The sequence below is a fragment of the Monodelphis domestica genome, chromosome 1 (assembly GCF_027887165.1).
Source record: "Monodelphis domestica isolate mMonDom1 chromosome 1, mMonDom1.pri, whole genome shotgun sequence".
Taxonomy (NCBI): domain Eukaryota; kingdom Metazoa; phylum Chordata; class Mammalia; order Didelphimorphia; family Didelphidae; genus Monodelphis; species Monodelphis domestica.
This window is the reverse complement of record NC_077227.1, coordinates 698630308-698648399: the sequence shown is the minus strand read 5'-3', so window position 1 is coordinate 698648399 and position 18092 is coordinate 698630308. Positions and strand designations below refer to the sequence as shown.

At 38.2% G+C, this 18092-nt stretch overlaps 1 pseudogene; it reads right to left on the bottom strand.

Annotated features, from left to right (window-relative positions):
* Positions 1–1527: 1527 nt before the first annotated feature.
* Positions 1528–2571, bottom strand: LOC130457414 (telomeric repeat-binding factor 1-like; annotated as a pseudogene).
* Between the last annotated feature and the right edge of the window lie 15521 nt (positions 2572–18092).

Genomic DNA, 18092 nt, shown 5'->3' with positions numbered 1-18092 from the left:
TTTCCCTTTCTATGTGAACTTTTTGTTTTCTCTTTAATGCTTTCAACACCAGCAAACCATTTCAAGTTGTCATATTGTCCAACTTCCTGCCCCCTATCAAAACAGGGAAAGCATGTGATGGTAGAGATGCCACTGTTTCAGTGACAGGAAATGTGGAGTCAGAAAGCTGGGAGCATCCAAATTGCTAAGTACCCATTTAGCTTGGGAGTGAGAGGGGGAGAAGGTAGCCGGGGAATGATAGGGAACATACAGTTTGTTTGTTCCTTCCTTCCTTCCTTTTCTTCATTCCTTCCCTCCTTTCCTTCCTTTGTTCCTTCCTTCCTTCCCTTCTTTTGTTCCTTCCTTTGTTCCTTCTTTCTTCCTTTCCTTCCTTCTTTCTTTCCTTCCTTCCTTCCCTCCCTCTTTTCCTTCCTCCCATCCTCCCTTCCTTCCCCCTCCCTCCTTTCTCGCCTTTCCTTCCTTCCTTCCTTCCTTCCTTCCTTCCTTCCTTCCTTCCTTCCTTCCTTCCTTCCTTCCTTGCTCGCTCGCTCTCCCTCCCTCCCTCCCTCCCTCCCCTCTCTCTCTCTCTCTCTCTCTCTCTCTCTCTCTCTCTCTCTCTCTCTCTCTTTCTTTCTTTCTTTTCTCCCTTAACTTCTATCTTAGAATCTATTGTGAGTGTTGGTTCCAGGACAAAAGAACAGTAGGGACAAGTTGATGGGGATTGAGATGTCTGGGGCCAAATCTGAACTCAGGACGTCCCATCTCTAGACTTGACTCTCTGTCCACTGTACTACCTAGCTGCCCCCAAAAAATACAGTTTCAACCCAGGACCAGGAAAGTAGCAGTGACAAGGGGAAAGTAAGAATATAGAACCCATAGTTATTAGGGAATTTCATAAAGGAGAGTGATGCTAATTAAAGATATTGATGAAATAACAAAATTAGCAAATTTTGTTTAAACTTAAATTTGATTCTTTATATTATATTAAATATAATTATCATGGTATTATATATTAAAACTATAATATAGTATATTAAATAAAAATATATCATCACTCTAAAATATTAAAAAATTTCAAAATATAGCATCAGTAGTGTTTTAAACAAACCAACTGATCAATATGCTTTTCTTCATTTAACCTACCTTTTACAAACACATTGTTTGAAGAAACTAGTTCTAACTTCTTCAAAGTCCTCCACCAGTCCTTTAACATAACATTTGTTTGATTAAAGAATGTGTAACTTGAGCAAATTCTATGCCAATTTCCTTCTCCATATTTTCCTACCCCTGATTTCAGATTCTAATCTTCATCCCAACTCCATGTCCTCTTTCTTCTCTATTGTTTAGGTCTTTCATAAGTGTTTGTTTCATTGTTTGCCTTGGTTTTGTTTTTGCCTTTAGTGGTTATTAAATATTTTTTCATTCTTTTGCTACTGATTTTAAGACTTTGCATGATCCTTTCACTTCCTTGGCTCATTTTTATTTCTATTTCATCAAAATCTTGGGGATGAATTCTCAAGTTTATTTTGTGACATAGATAAGAGATTTTCATGAGACCTGGTTATGGATGTTGGACCTGCAGAAGATTGTGCTTTTAACAAAGGGACCAAAATTTTCTTCATCTTTTTTGCTTTCCACTAATTTTAAAGCTGCCTTTATTAGAAAACTTGATGATTGGGGGAAGCTGGGTGGTTCAGTGGATTGAGAGCCAGGACTAGAGACAGGAGGTGCTGGATTCAAATCTGATCTCAGACCCTTCCCAGCTATCTGACCTTGGGCAAGTCACTTAACCCTCATTGCCTAGCCCTTACCACTCTTCTGCCTCAGAACCTATATATAGTATTGATTCTAAGATGGAAGGTAAGGGTTTAAAAAAAAAAAAAGAAAGCTTGTTGATTTTTCAGTTAACACTTGATTAGCATGAATCTTAATTCTGTCTATCATGCACTTATTTGTGAAGCATTAGAAAAAAAAGAATGGTGTGGATCTTTCTTATTAATTATCACCAATAACTTCATTTTTAGAGGCTTATTGTCCTCTGTGTCTCCAAATATTTTCAAAGACTCCTTCTGCTCTTTTATAGCTTGCTTGCTCCTTGCAAACTGCTACAGCCTGAATTTCCAGGAAATCATATATTTAGTCATGAAGTTTCTTTTTTTTTTGTTTCTTTTTCTTTTCTAATTTTATTACAGATTATTAAGGCTGATTCCAAAGGAGTAAATCATGCATCCTTTTCAAACTGTGCATCCAGTGTTTTTCCTTCCATTATTCTTGCTAACAACTGACACACATATATTGTTCTTAAATGATGTGCTGTTAATCTGGTTAGTCCTTGAATTGCCTTTGCAATGTTAAGGCTGTGCTTGAAGTCTTTGATATTGTCTTCGCAGAAGGCCAGGCAGAGGTTAAGGCAGAAGAAATCCAGCATCTGGCTGCAGGCCAGCGAGTCAGCCATGGGATCCATGGTGTAAAGCGCAGGCTTGTCCTCCTTATCCTCTTCCTAGAAAGGAATGAACTGCTGCTTCATGGCCAGAATATTTGCCCACTCCCCCAACGACTTCAAAATTTTGCACCATTATGATCACTGCATATTAATCTCAATCCTATCTACCCCTGTTTCATTTCTGACCACCACCTCCCCCAGTTTGCCTTTTTTCTAACAGTCCCATCCCCCTTTTGTTATCCCCCTCTGGTCCTACTTTCCTGTAGGGTAAGATAGATTTCTATGTCCAATTGATTGTGTCTGTACTTCTTTAATGAGATATTATTACACTTTAAGAAATGATCAAAGACAATGACACATGTAAAACTCAGTGGAATTGCTCATTGGCTGGGGGGAGAGGGGGAGGAAGGAAGGGAAAGAACATGAATCATGTAACCATGGAAAAATATTCTAAATGAATTAATTAAATAAAATAAAAAATTTCAATTAAAAAAAAGGAGAAGAAATGATCAAAGAGATGATTTTAGAGAATTCTGGCCAGAATGAACTGACAGAGTAAAGTAAGTTTAGTTATAAAAACAATTCATGCAAGAACAACATCACAATAACCCTGATTAATGCAACAACCAACTGTCTCCAAAAGTCCAGTGTTGAAGCAGGCTATCTGAAAGAGATGGGATGGATATAGAGATAAGAGAGACATATTTTCAGACATTGTGGAATCATTTTTCTTAACTAGGCTTATTTGTTACAAGAGATTTTTTCCCCTTTTCCTTTCTCTTGGCTTTTAATTGGGGGATGGGATGGGGAAGGAGTTAGCAGTGGTGATCTCCCACCAAAACAAGATCCAGTTAATATAGATATTAAGTGACAGAAGAAAGTGGAAGTTTAGAAGGAAGCATAAAGAGAACAGTTTTGAAAGTAATGTGTAGAATTTGTTATATATGAATATATTTTTTAAAAAGCAAATTATATTAAATGGAGATTCCTGGACTCAAATAGAGCTTTCTTTTTGTCATTTGCCAGTTATGTATGGAAATGCTAATTTCTGATTCATAAGTGCAAAATAAAAAGTTGTTCTTCAAAAAAATCTATAGGAGTTAGTGACCATGGTTAGTAAAGAAATGACAATGAAGCTCAAATACCTGTTTCTCCTATTCTTTGCACTTTTGTTGACAAATCTTGTTGCCTCTCACCATATCTGGACTGTGTGTTTCTACAAGACCTGGCTAAATGCTACTGTTTTCACTTCTGCCACCAACTGAAATTCCCTGTTCTTCTATCTCTTTACTCTTCCCTAAGTCCTCATTTGTGACCAGAAGATGGCCAGCTTGAAAACATTTTAAGTCACACACACTTTTTTAGCTTTCCCTTTTATCTAGTTTGGAATTCCAGGGTGTGGGCAGTGGGGAGAGATGAATGAGAAAGGAATGAGAGGAGGAAAGGGGGCTAGGTGGATATATGAGGCAAGAAAATATCTCTCTAGTAAGTAAGAAGACTTTCAAGTCTTCCTCTGATGCCTCATCCTTTCCCAGCCTGGCATGGAGATGACCTTGGAATCACTAAAGTTTAGACAGTTCCCACCTATTCAGAAGATCCAATGATGTATAATTGAGGAACCAGACTAGAGAAAGGTAGAGAAGTTAGGCACCAAAGGGAAAGTCACCAAAGTAAAGGGATTATTTTAGCTGCAATAACTTTGGAAGGGCCCTATGTTAGGACTAGGAGCAATTATGTTCTCCATCAATGGAAAGATTACTTCCCCCCTGGAAATCTCCAATCCATGTCCAACTGAAGTAACATTTTGATCCTATCACAGGGTTTCCCCCGGACTTTCCTCTGACCCAGCTGGAGCATAAGAGCCATCAGGACTTCTGACTAAAAAAATTAATGAGGTTCATATAAGACCTAAGATCAGCCAGTCTGTGCCTAGAGGAAAAATCCTTTTTATCTAACATCTACCATTGTTGTCCAGTCACTCAGTTATGTCCAACTCATTGTGACCCTGTATGGGATCTTCTTGGCAAAGACACTGGAATGGTTTTGTACTAGCAGGGGATCATGAACTAAAGTTTGAAAGGTCTAAGAGAGAGAGAGGGGACAGATAAAAGGAAGCACTACTTCCTCTCTTAGGTAGAGAGAGCTACACAAGGGAAGGTGAGAGATTTGATCAAGGTCCAGAGCTGAGGGGTAAGGAGGAAATCCCCTTCAGTCTCTGGTTTCTGGTTTCTTCCCTTGATAGATATTATTCTGATTCCCTTAGCATATTAGATCAACAAGATGTTCAGTTTCTTTTGGATCGATAAGATCTATTTATTCTTTTTGGTATTTAGGAATGATAGGTTTAGGGTAGAGGGAAAATTAGGAAATCCCTAATTTCTATTTTAACCTAAATTCCCCTCAGGGGTTGAGGGCTCAGGTCTGGGTACCTGAGTCCATGGTGAGATTGTGGAGTCTGGCTGTTGTATTTTCCTGACATAAAAGGATGTACAGTTATTGAAGAGAACAATTGAAAATCTTCTTGGGTGGGTAGCCTCTTATCTTCCCCAAAGGGGAAAAAGTCTCTATCCACTACTGAGGAAGGATGGCTAATCTGATTTTCTTCAGATATATGAGGGATCACAACAAGTTGAGCTTAGTGAGGAGCTTCTTTTTCTTCTAGTTCAAACGAGAGAAGAACCCTCCACCCAATTGCTGATCTCCTTTTCTTGGCTAGAGATTCTAGCCCATCCCCCATTGACAGCAGAATTCCATTCTCTTCCAGCATGATGTTTTCCTGCAAACCAAGTCCTTGCAATGCAGTCTGTAACTCTCTCATCCACAGTTTGCTATGTCCTTCTTGAGAGGATTACAGCAAATGGAAGTTAAATGACTAGCCCAAGGTCACACAACATTGTAAGTTTTTCTGAGACTGGATTTGAACTCAGGTGTCTTTGACTCCAGGTCCAGTCCTCTATTCTCTCTACCACCTCATTTCTTAAGGAGACTTTGGGGGCCATCTATTCTTAACTCCTCATTTTAAAAATAAGGAAACTGAGTGACTTGTTCAAACTATGTGACTTGCCCAAAAATAATATTAAGGAAGCAATTGGAACCCATGTCCTCTGACTCCAAAGTCATTGAGTTTTTACTGTACATATGCTTAAAATAGTGGTAGTCTCTCGGTGACCAAGAATGACTATTGTCTTTGTGCGATTTCATCTACAGTGTACCCTCATGTGGCTTTGGAGCCACAAGTGAGAGCTGGGTGTCAGGTGGGGGTCAGAGGTTGGAGAGCTGCCCTAGGAGGGCACGACAAGCCCTCCATACCAGAGATACTACCCCTCCCTGAGCACCCCATACACCCCATGCTTAAAATAAGTCAGGGCAATATGTACAGCTAATGAATAAGGGTAGGAAATCATGGTAGTTTAGGAATCTACAAGAGTCAGGGATGAGGAAGAAGGGGAACCCCATGTCATCTTCTGAGTCAGAGTCACTTAAATATGTTGTAGGAGTGAGACTGCCAAAATCTCTTAGAGCCAGAGGGCAAAGTAGAAACAAAAAGAATCTTCCAGTTACCTCCTGAAAGAAACCCCAAAATCAAAACTCCTTAGATCATCACAGCCAAAATCCAAAACTTTCAGGTCAAAGAAAAAGTATTGCAAATAGCCAAAAAGAAAGAATTCAAGTATTGAGGAGCCACAATCAGAATTATGCAAGACTTAGAAGCCACAAATAAAAGAGTGAAGAACTTAGAATATAATATTCTGAAAGATAAGAGAAAGACTTATAAGGAAAAAAAATAATTGCCTACCAAAACTGAGTATAATCCTATAGGAGGAGGAAATAAATTTTTAAAGAAACAGAGCATTTCCAAGTATTCATGATGAAAAGACCAAAGCTTCATAGAAATTTTGAAGTGCAAACACAGGAATTAAGAGAAGTATAAAGAGGTAAATATGAATAAACAGTGATGAAGGACTAAGCAAGGATAAACCCTTTATAATCAAATATGGGGAGAAGATACATGTGCCCCCCTAGAACCTTAACATCATCAAGGGTCATAGAAGTACAATTAGACAAGGCTTGAAAGTGGGTTTTTTTAGATCTTGATGATTTTTTTTTAAAGAATGGAAAGAGACTGAAAGAGGAATATGCTGCCAGGGAGGAGAAGGAAGTTTAGGGGAAATTATCTCACATAATTAGGGTAAACAAGTAAAGATCTATACAAATAAGAAAAAAAGGTGTTGGGTGGAGAAGTTAACATGAGTCCCACTCTCATCTAAACTAATAGAAAGAAAGAACAATACACAGACAGTTACAGAAATACATTTCACTCAAAAATGAAATAGTAGAAAAAGAAAACAGGGGAGGAAGAATTTGAGGGAATGTAGATTAAGGGACAAATCAGCCCAAATCAAAACAAATTCAGAGGGCAAACAAAAATATTTATAGCTCTTTGAAGTGACAAAACAATGAGAATCTGAGAGGGTGCCCATAAATTGGAACATGGATAAATAAGTTATGAAATATAATTATGATGGAATACTATCATAATGATCTCTTATCAGGAAATGTACAACCAGGTTTCCAGAGGACTAATGATGAAACATGCTACCTATTTCCTGATAGAGAAATCAAAGATTTGGGGCATAGAATGAGATAATTTTTTTTAAACATTGTCAATGTGGAAATTTGTTTTGATTAACTATATGTGTTTGTTGGGGGGGATAAAGACAGAAAGGCTTAACAGTAGAAAGGAAACTTTCTTTATGTTAATATGTTATATATATATATATGTGTGTGTGTGTGTATGTTAAGCTATATAAGAGTTAGCTATTATTATTGAGTATCTACTATGTGCCAGGCACTATTCTAAGTGCTTTACAAATATTATCTCTTGATCTTCACAACAACACTGGGAAATAAGTGCTATTATCTATGTTTTACAATTGAGGAAATGGAGTCAAACAGTATCACGTAATAATCATCTGAGGCCACATTTGAACTCTAGTCCTTCTGGCTCCAAGCTTAGCACATTTTCCACATCTAGCTAACTCTGGAAATGATAAAAACTCAGAAATCAGTTGAATGGCTGGACCAGGAAAATTGTCATTATTAGTACAATGCCATCTTGAAAAGAAGTCTCCAGTGGAGTAGCCTAGGGATCTTTCTTCAGAGTAGGAATGCTGTACTAGATATTTGTATCAGTGACTTGGATGAAAGGCATAGAAGACTTATCAAATGTTCAGATTACACACAACTGACAGGGAGAGGGGTGGCTAACAGATTTGGTGACAGAGGAAGGATCCAAAAAGAGCTTGACAAGTTAGAGCATAGGGTTGATTCAAATACAATGAAATTTAATGTAAATATTTATATTTTAAATTTTCAAACTTAACTTCAGAAGCCCAATACAGAGAAAGCAAGGCTTAATTATGATTAGACAAGGGATTAGACACAGAATTATTATTTTAGAGCAAAATCTGAGGATTTTATTGGATCATAAGCTTACTGAATCAAAAGATACTGTGATATTGACTCACCAAGAAGATGAATTTCATCTTGTTTACATAAGAGAAGCATCATTTCCATAAATAAAAAATTGATGGTGCCTTTGCATTCTGGCCAAATGGCAGTCTCAGCCCATAGTACCATATTTTAGAAAGGGTATTGTGAAAATGGAAAGCATTCAGAAGGGGGCAATCAGGGAACTCAACTTCATGCCCTACAAATTCTAATCAATTGAAGGAACCGGGGTTGTTTAAACTGGAGAGTTAAGAAGATCTGAGGGTGAGGACAATTCTGAGGGACTACTGAGAAAGAACGGTATCCATATCCAAAAAAAGAACTGGGGGAGTAGAAACAGAGAATAGAAACAACTGCTTGATCACATGGTTCAATGGGGACACGATTGGGGATGTAGACTCTAAATGATCACCCCAGTGCAAATATCAATAAAATGGAAATAGGTCTTGATCAATGATACAGGTAAAACCCAGTGGAACTGCATGTTGGCTATGGGAGGAGGAAGGGAAAAGGGGAGGAGGGGAGGGAAAGAACATGAATCATGTAACCATGGAAATTTTTTCTTAATTAATCAATTAAATAAAATTTAAAATATACAAAAAAAAAAAGATCTGGGGATGGCGGGGGCAAGGAACCATGATAACTCAATCAAGTATTTGAAGGGGTATCACCTGAGAGAAGGATTCAACTTGGTCTTTTTGGCTCCATAGGACTCTTGAGAGCAAGGGATAGATGTTTAAATAAGCAAATGTAAGCACAGACCAGAACCAAGGACAGGATCCTGTAGCATACCACAGGCAACGGGACCTGGAGATAACTTCAAATCCTGCCTCAGACATTTAATAGATGTGTGATCCTGGGCAAATCACTTAATCTTGCTCAACTGCAGAGATAATAATAGTACCTTTTCATTACATAATGGTGTAAGAATCAAATGAAATGTTCTACATCAACCACTTTCAAGACCTTAAAGAACAATATAAAAGTTAGTTATTGCCACTAATAATGGACAGTTAGGTGGCATAGTTGGTAATACACTGGGTCTGGAATTAGGAAGACTCATCTGCATGAGTTCAAATCTGGCCTTAGACACTAGCTATGTGATCCTGGGCAATCACTTATACCTGTTTGCCTCAGTTTCCTCAACTGTCAAATGATCTGGAGAAGGAAATGGCAAACTCCTCTAGTTTCTTTGCCAAGAAAATCTCAAATGGGTCACAGGGTCGAACATGACCAAACAACATTATTACCACTAGACATCTCTAGAATGGGGCAAGGTGGTAGAAGGAACATAAGAGCTATTGTATAGTTTGTGATGCCCATTCCCTGTTCCATATACCATATGTGGCAGATTTTTTGAAGAGTAAATAAAATGAATTTTGTTTGGGGAATTTAATCTTACAATTGTGGTTCCTTTTGAGATTTCTGGAGACATTCTGGGGTGTGGTAAAAACCAGATTTGGGTTGAGCAATCATGCTGGCTGAGTGTCAGGTAGTCAGCAAAACTCCCTAATGAGAAAGGCCAGATTAAAACACATGCCAGTGTCTTCCAGTAGCAAGAGCACAAGACTGGCTGCCAGGAAGCCTAGGTTTTAGTACTGGCTCCATCACTAAATAGCTATGGTCCTCCCATATTATCTGCTTGAATGTAAGGGCTTTTTCATAACTCATATAATCTTTCTAAACCTCAGTTTCTTCATCTAAAGAACAATGATTAATTTTACATTAAAAACCATTCATAAAAGGCCACATGCTAGGTGAAAGATGATGATGACAATACTACCAGAATTATCTAAGTCCAGAAGCAAGACAAAAGTCAGGAAGACTGGCAACAGCTCAGGATGCAATTGGTGACTTGGCATCTTCAATGTCTCCCCAAGCTTTAAGTGGTTATTAGTTCTGGGACTCTGGGAAAGTCCCTTAACCTTTGTCTGCCTCAGTTTCTTTAGCTGTAATATAGGAATAGTATCTACCTTTTACCTGTCTATCTCCTGTGGCTCTAAGAAACTGTAGTATGTGAAGTGGCCACACTGGTGATACCATCTCAGCAGATCAGCTAACCCAGGGTGAGAGTCTCAGACCCATCTTTAAGTTAGGGGGACCCCTCTCCCAAGCGTGTGAAGACTTTCTGGCAAATGAGAACAATTTGTTCCAGCAGTCGTGAAGGTGATTGAAGCAGGCATTATGGAGCACTTAAAGCTTGGTGAGACATTGAAGATGCCAAGTCACCCATTGCACCCTGAGATGTTGCCAGTCTTCTTGACTTTTGTCTTGCTTCTGGACTTAGATAACTCTGGAAGAGACAGTGAGGCTGATAACTTTGTGTAACACTTAAATCCATTTCACATGTGAATCAAGACATCAAAAGAGAAGGATGCCCCCATTGCCTATCCCTTTCCACTCTTCTGCCTTGGAACCTATACTCACTATTGATTCCAAGATGGAAGGTCAAGGCTTAAAAAAAAGTAAAGGTTAAGAGAGTAGCTGGGTGGCTCAGGGGATTGAGAGCCAAGACTAGAGACAAGAAGCCCTGGGTTCAAATCTGATATCAGATACTTTCCAGCTGTGTAACTCTGGGCAAGGCACTTAACCCCCATTGCCTAGCCCCTACTACTCTTCTACTTTAGAACCAATATAAGGTATTGAATCCAAGACAGAAGGTAAGGTGCTATTTTTTTTAAGTGAAGGACAAACATTATATTGCATTGAATAGGAATAATAGCAGCTACCTCCCAAGACGTTCTTGAGGAGCAAATGAAATATTTGTGAAGCATTTTACAATCCTTAAAGCAATATGGAAATGCTAGCTATTGTTTCCATTATTTATATTTTTTTAAGTTATAATACATTGACTATATTAGTTCTGAAACTATTCTCTTGTTTGTATTTCCCTCTGGACCACTTTCTATATTTTGAGTGCTTCATTGATGCTCTTAACATTCTTTTCTGCTGCATAATATCTCAGTATGTTCATAAATCAGCAAAAACAAAGTAGTCTGAAGAAGGAGAGAACACTGAGGCCTGGGGGAGGGAAGGGAATCCTTCATGGGGGAGTTAGTAATTTTGGCTCAACCTTGAAGGAAAGTAAAGAGACTGAATTGAAGAGAGGTTGTATTCTAGAACTGAGGGAGGCTGACTTCACTGAATTAAACAGAGGCAACAGGGATAATGTAGAGGCTGGAGACCAGAGAATTCATTATGTAATGGGTGTGAATAGGTTAGAGATGGGTGGGAGGAACAATGTCAACTATGCTTGGAAAGTTAGGTGGAGACAAATTGTGGAGAGCCTTAAATGCCAAGCTGAGTAATTTGATCTTTAACCTAAAGGCAATAGGAAGTCACTGATGTCTTCAAAGCAAAATAGTTGCATGATCAGACATGTGCCTCAGGAAGATTCTATTTGATGTAGAAAATGGAATTAGAAATAGGAGAGACTGCAGACAAAGATACCAATTAGGAGGCTATTACCATACTCTAGACAAAAGTGATGAATAAAATATCATAGCTTTGTAAGTGGTATAACCAAGAGACTTGGTAAATATTTGGATATGAGGATAGAGGGAGGAGGAAAAGTTTAAAACAATTCTGAAGGTATTAGTCTGGGGCAGTGGTGGTGAACCTATGGCACGGGTTCCAAAGATGGCACACAGAGTGCCTTCTGAGGGCATGTGGCCACCCTCCCCACTCCAGAGTTCATTACTAGAAAGGACTCGAGTGGAGTTGCTCCCTTCTCCCTCTCCATCATGACTAATGACATTTTTTCACATCACTATTCCCTCTGCCCAGCAGCCCAGTGGGAATGCACATGGAGTAAGGTGGGCAGTTCACAGGCAGCAGAGCTGGAGGGGAGTGGAGTACTTGGGCCACTCCCCTCCCCCTCTCTACACTCACTAAGGACATTCCTCACTTCACCTGCCCCTCTGCCTAGTAGCCCAACGGAAGCACTTCCTCCCTCCCCTGTGTGGGGTAAGGGTAGGGACAGGATGTACTCAACACTCAATGGGGGGGCAGCATGGCACTCTGTCTGGAGGGAAGAATGGGATTAGGGCCCAGCATTCCATCTCTAAAAGGTTTACCATCACTGGTCTAGGGAATTGGAAGAAGGTAGTACCCTCAACAGATTTAGGGATGTCTAGGTGAAAGGAAGCTTTTAGGGATAAATTGATGGTGTATATCTTGGACAAGTTGAGCTTGAGAGATCAGTGTAGCATACAGATGAGCACCTTGCAGAGCTGAAGTTTAATTAAGCAATTTGGGCTGGACATATAGACTTAGATGTCATCCACAAAGAGATGAACCTGAGAGAACTGCTGAGGTCACTAAAGAAAAGTAAAGACAAAGAGGTTCCAGGACTGAGCTTTGGGGGAAACTAACCTAAAGGCTGGGTGATACAATATGATCTAGCAGAAGAGACCAAAAAAAGGGGTTAGATTATTCAACTGTACACAGGATATTGTTCCTTTAAATCTTGCTCTTTTAATGTTCTTCTTTCTTTATAATAGTGTTATAAAATTACTATGTAATAGTACTGTAATATTTGTGCTTTAGTTATTTTTAATTAAAAGTTCCATCTTTAGGGCAACTTGGTGGTTCAGTGGATAGAGACACAGAACTGGAGATGGGAGGTCTTGGGTTCAAATTTGACCTCAATCTCTCCCTTGCTATGTGACTCTGGGCAAGATATTTAACCCCAATTGCATAGCCACTTTTCTTCCTTAGAATCAGTACTTAATATTAATTCTAAAAGAAAAATGTAAGAGCTTTTTAAAAGTTGCATCTTTAAAGAAAAGAAACTGGGATATTTTTGACACCCCATTTTATGATGCCCATACTTAGTTGTTTGTATCACAAGACTATAAATATTCTTCCAACTGTGCTTTTTTATTTTAAAATTTTTATTTTATTTCCACCCGAATTTCATGTAAAAACAATTTCCAACATTTTCCAAAGAATATCAAGTCTTGAATTCTCTCCCTCCCTGCCACAATCCCCCACCTCTCCTGAGATGGAAAGTAATCTGATCTAGATTTTACATGTTCATTCAAGTAAAACATTTTTCTATGTGAATCCTTTTGTGGAAGGAAACTCAAACAGAAGAACAAAATTAAGAAAGTGAAAAAATTTTGCTTTGGTCTGGATTCAGATTCAATTTTTTACCCTCTGAATGTAGATGGCATTTTCTGTCCTTTGGGATAGTTTGGGATAGTTTGAGATTATTGTATTGCAGAGAATAGCTATTATTCATAGTTGTTCATTGTAAAGTATTCTTGTCACTGTACAGTGTTCTCTTGGTTCTGCTTAATTCACTCAGCTTCAGTTCAAGTAAGTCTTTCCAGTGTTTTCTGAGCTCTTCCTGTTTGTCATTTTTTATAGTACAATAATATTCCATTACAATAATTTTTACAAATTTTGCCCTCCTAAAAAGAGCTGCTTTAAGTATTTTTGTACGTATAGGTCCTTCCCCTTTTTGTTTTTTCTCATTGTGATTCAAACCTAGTAATGGTATTGCTGGATGTATATTGTTTATACTGACATTGGTCCAAATTACTTTCCTGAATGATTGAATCATTTCATAATTCCCCCTACAATGAATTTGTGTCCCAGTTTTCTCCTTCAAATTTTGTCATTTTCCTTTTCTGTCATAATAGCCAATCTGATGGGTGTGGGGTGGCACCTAAGAGTTGTTTTAATTTGCATTTTTAAAAATAATACTGAATTGGAGCATTTTTGCATGACTATAGAGAGTTTTAATTATTTTGTCTTAAAACTGTCTGTTCCTATCCTTTGACTATTTATCAACTAGGAATAACTTGTATTCATATATATTCAACTCATTTCCTTATGTGTCTGAGAAATGAGGTCATTATTAGGGGCTGATAAAAAAATTGCATTATTATGATTACTGTGTATTACTTTCCATCTTTTGTCCCCCTGTTGAGTTTCTAAACTCCATCTTCTCCAATTTGCCCTCATTTCTATAAGTCCTACCCCTCTTCTCTTCTCTCCTTTCTCTCCTGTTTTCCTGTAGGGTAAGATATCTTTCTATCCCAACAGATTGTGTATGTTCTTTCCTCATTGAGCCAATTCTGATGAGAGTAAGGTTTACATGTTGTCTTTCCTGCCTCCCCCATCTTCCCCTCCACTTTGAACACTCTTTCATACCTCTTTTATGTGTAATAATTTACTCCATTCTATTTTCCCTTCCCCCTCTTCCTCCTCCCAATTCATTCCTCTTTCTCATGCTTTAATTTTATTTTTTATATTATCCCATCATATTCAAGTCACACTCTCCCTTGGTCAATGTATACTCCTTCTGATCACTAATATTGGCAAAGTTCTTTGGCATCCCAAGAATCATCTCACCATGTAGAGATGTACATAATTTAACCTTACTGAATTCTTTTGATTTTCTTTCCTCTTTACCTTTGGGTGATTCTCTTTAATCATGTTTGGGAGTCAAATTGTCCATTCAGCTCTGTTCTTTTTATCAGAAATTTTTGAAAGTCCTCTATTTAACTGAATACTCAATCCCCCCTTCCCCCAAATGATTATGCTCAGTTTTGCTGGGAAAATTATTTTTTTTTGTAGTCCTAGATCCTTTGCTCTCTGGCATATCATGTCCTCTGATACTTTAATGTAGAAGCTGCTAAATCTTGTGTCTTCCTGACTATGGCTCATAATATTTGAATTATTTCCTTTTGGCTGCATGCAAAATTTTCTCCTTGGCCTGGGAGTTTTGGAATTTGGCTATAATATTCTTAGGAGTTATCCTTTTGGTATCTATTTCAAAAGGTGATCCAATTCTATTTTGCACTCTGGTTATAGGATATCGGGGCTATTTTCCTTGATGATTTCTTGAAAAATGATGTCTAAGCATTTTTTAATCATTACTTTCGGTAGTCCAATAATTCTTAAATTATCTCTCCTAGATTTATTTTCCAGGTTTGTTGTTTTTCCCATGAAGTATTTCACATTTTCTTCTACTTTTTCATTCTTTTGCCTTTGATTGTTTCTTGATATCTCATGAAGTCATTAGCTTTCTCTCACTCAATTCTAATTTTTAAGGCATGATTTTCTTGAGAAAATTTTTATACCTTCTTTTCTATTTGGACAATTCTGGTTTTTTTGCATTTCATTTCTTCTGTCTGTGCCCATTTTCCTCAATCACACAATTCTAATTTGTAAATAATTAGTTTTCCTCAGTAAATTTTTGTACTTATTTTCCCAAAGGTCTAATTCTGTGTTTCAAGAAGTTTTTCTCATCAGCACATTTTTGCATATCTTTTTTCATTTGGCCAATTCTGTGTTTTAAGAAGTTCTTCTCTTCTTTGGATTTTTGTGTTTCTTTTACATTGGCCTATTCTGTTTTTTAAGATATCAATTTCTTCAGTATTTTTGTGTCTCCTTTACCAAGCTATTGATTTCACAATTTCCCTCTTTTTAACCTTTTATTTCTTTTTCCCATTTTTCTTCTACTTCTCTTATTTGATTTTTAAAATCCTTTTTGAGCTCCTCTACTAATTCTTTTTGGGACTGAGAGCAATTCATATTTTTCTTGGAGGTTTTGGAAGTACTATTGACTTTGTTGTCTTTCTCTGATTTTGAGTCTACCCTGTAACCAAAATAAATTTCTATGTTGCTTTTCTTTTGTTGTTATTGTTGTTTGCTCATTTTCTTGCTTTTTTTCTTTTCTTTTCATAAAAAAAACTATTAAAAATTGGACTCTATAAATGTGGTTAAGGGAGCACTATTCTAAGCTTCAGGTTCTTTGTGCAGTTGCCTTCAGAGTTGAAACTGGGGATCTATATACTTTTAGTTCTTCCAAGGTATATATATAAACATATATAATATGTTTAATATTCTCCTAGTCTGTAAGCAACCCCAAGCACTCTTTTATACCTTGGAACTATGACCAGGGTCCCCCACTCCACTGTGGCTACAAGTGTTGGTATATGCTAGTATTCCTCCTCACCCAGGACTGTGGCCTGGTTCTAATTATGGGCAGTGGTACAAAAGCCTTGCACCCAGAAATGGCAAAGGGACCCTTGTAATCTCCTTCTGGGCAGTTGTCTGACTCACCCCCTTTTCCATCTGTGGCTGAGGGTTTTGGAAGCCTTTGCTGCTGCTTCAGCTGTGCTCAACACCAATAGCTTCAGAGGGACCTTGCCAGTTGAGCTCCACCTCCTCCCAGGTGCACTAGATCCCTCATGCTGTCCTTCTAAGTTGTTTTGGGCTGAAAAATTACTTTACCTTGTCCTTTTGTGGCTTGTGCTATTTCAGAATTGGTTTTGAGGTGTTATATCATTGCTTTTTGGAAGGTAATTTGGTAGAAATCAGATAGTCCCTGTACCTTCTCTGCCATCTTGGCTCCGCCCCACCCCCTGACTGTGCTTTTTAAAATCATTCTCCTGAAAGCTGGAGTCAATCCTTGCTTCCTCTCTCTCACTTCCTGCCAAGTTCTATTGATCATACTGTCATATATACTTTCTCCATTCCATGACCACTGCCATTGTCCTAGGTCAGGTCTGCTTACCTGGACTATTTTGATAGATTGTTAACTGATCTCTTTCCCTTTCCCACCACTCCCACCTCATTGGTAAATCCATCCTACATACCTTGCCAGATTAATCTTTCTAGAGCACAACATGTTTGCTACATGAAGTCAAAGCAATGTATCACTGGCTTCCCTTTCCAGGGAAATCTTCCACTACTGCTCTGTACATACTGCATGCTTTAATCAAACTGGACTCCATGCTGCCCCTCAAAACCTATCCCCATGTTATTCAATCTTTGCTCAAACTATTATTATAGCTTTTCATTCCTACAGTATTTCTCTCTCTCCCAATGCAACTATACCTGTTGGGAATCTCACTCATCCTTCAAGATTAGATTCCACATTTTCCATAGCCTTTTTTTCCCATAAAGCTTTTCATGATTTCTCTTTCCCTAGTTTTAATCTCTCCCTTCTTGAAATCTCCCAGCCCACAACATAGAATCTATATTTTAGATGATATCATATCAACATATATTATGGCCATTTTTATAGTGGATTATTTTCTTTCCTTACAACCCATTCCTAGACTATAAGCTCCATAAAGGGAGGGATTTATTTGTAGACCCACAAGTACCTAGTATGGTATCTTAACCACAGTGAATACTTAATTAATATTTACTGGTATGGCGTTCCCTTGCCTTAACAATGCATCAGTGTAATATAATGGACTAGGGTTCCTACTGAGTGACAAATTCTTCAAATGTCCTCTCTTCTAAACTAAGTCTTCTTCTTAGATTAGTCACAAATCAAAGCAAACAAGTTGCCGACCTTTGTCATCTTTTGCCAGTTCAGAAAAGCAGAGAAGAGAGCTGTGACTTCTTGGAGGACTGAAGAACAAGTTTCCAAGAGATCCAGAGAAGTCACTCATCAGCCTGATAGCCTTTTAGTTTGGTACTTGATAATCCAGTACATGATAATCCAGTTCCTATATGCCTTTCCAGTTTTAAATCAGATTTTTCTTCTTCATACACTCTTCTATTCAACCCAACTGGATTAATACCCTCTAAATGCCCAAGTGATTCCATTCTATCTTGTTTTCTCCAGCAGATTCTCCTCTTTAGCATCTCCACTCTCTTGGGTATTTTTGATCTCTTCCTGTCTATTGGGTGCTTCCTTCCTGCCTATAAATATTCTCATGTCTCCCTTTTAAAAAAAAGAAAGAAAAGAATCCTCACTAGATCCATTCATCCTAGCTAGCCGTTGTCCTCTATCACTCCTGCATTTTGTGGCTAAAGTCCTTGAGAAGGCCATCTACAGTAGTTGATTTCTCATTTTCTCCTCTCCCTCTCTTTTAAACTCTTTTCAATCTCCAAGTTCATCATTCAGCTGAAACTGCTCCTTCCCAAGTTACTAGTGATCTCTTAACTGACAAATCAAATGGCTTTTTCTCAACTCTTCTCCTGGATGTCTCTGCAGCCTTTGACCCTCTTCTCCTTGATGCTTTCTTCTCTCAATGTTTTCAAGACATTGTGTCGTGTTTTTTTAACCTGCTTCTTCTCATACCCATTATATCACTCCTTCTCCATCTCCTTTGCTGGACCTTCATCCAGGTCACACCCATTTACTGTGGATGCCCTTCAAGACTCTACTTCTCTTCTTCCTCTA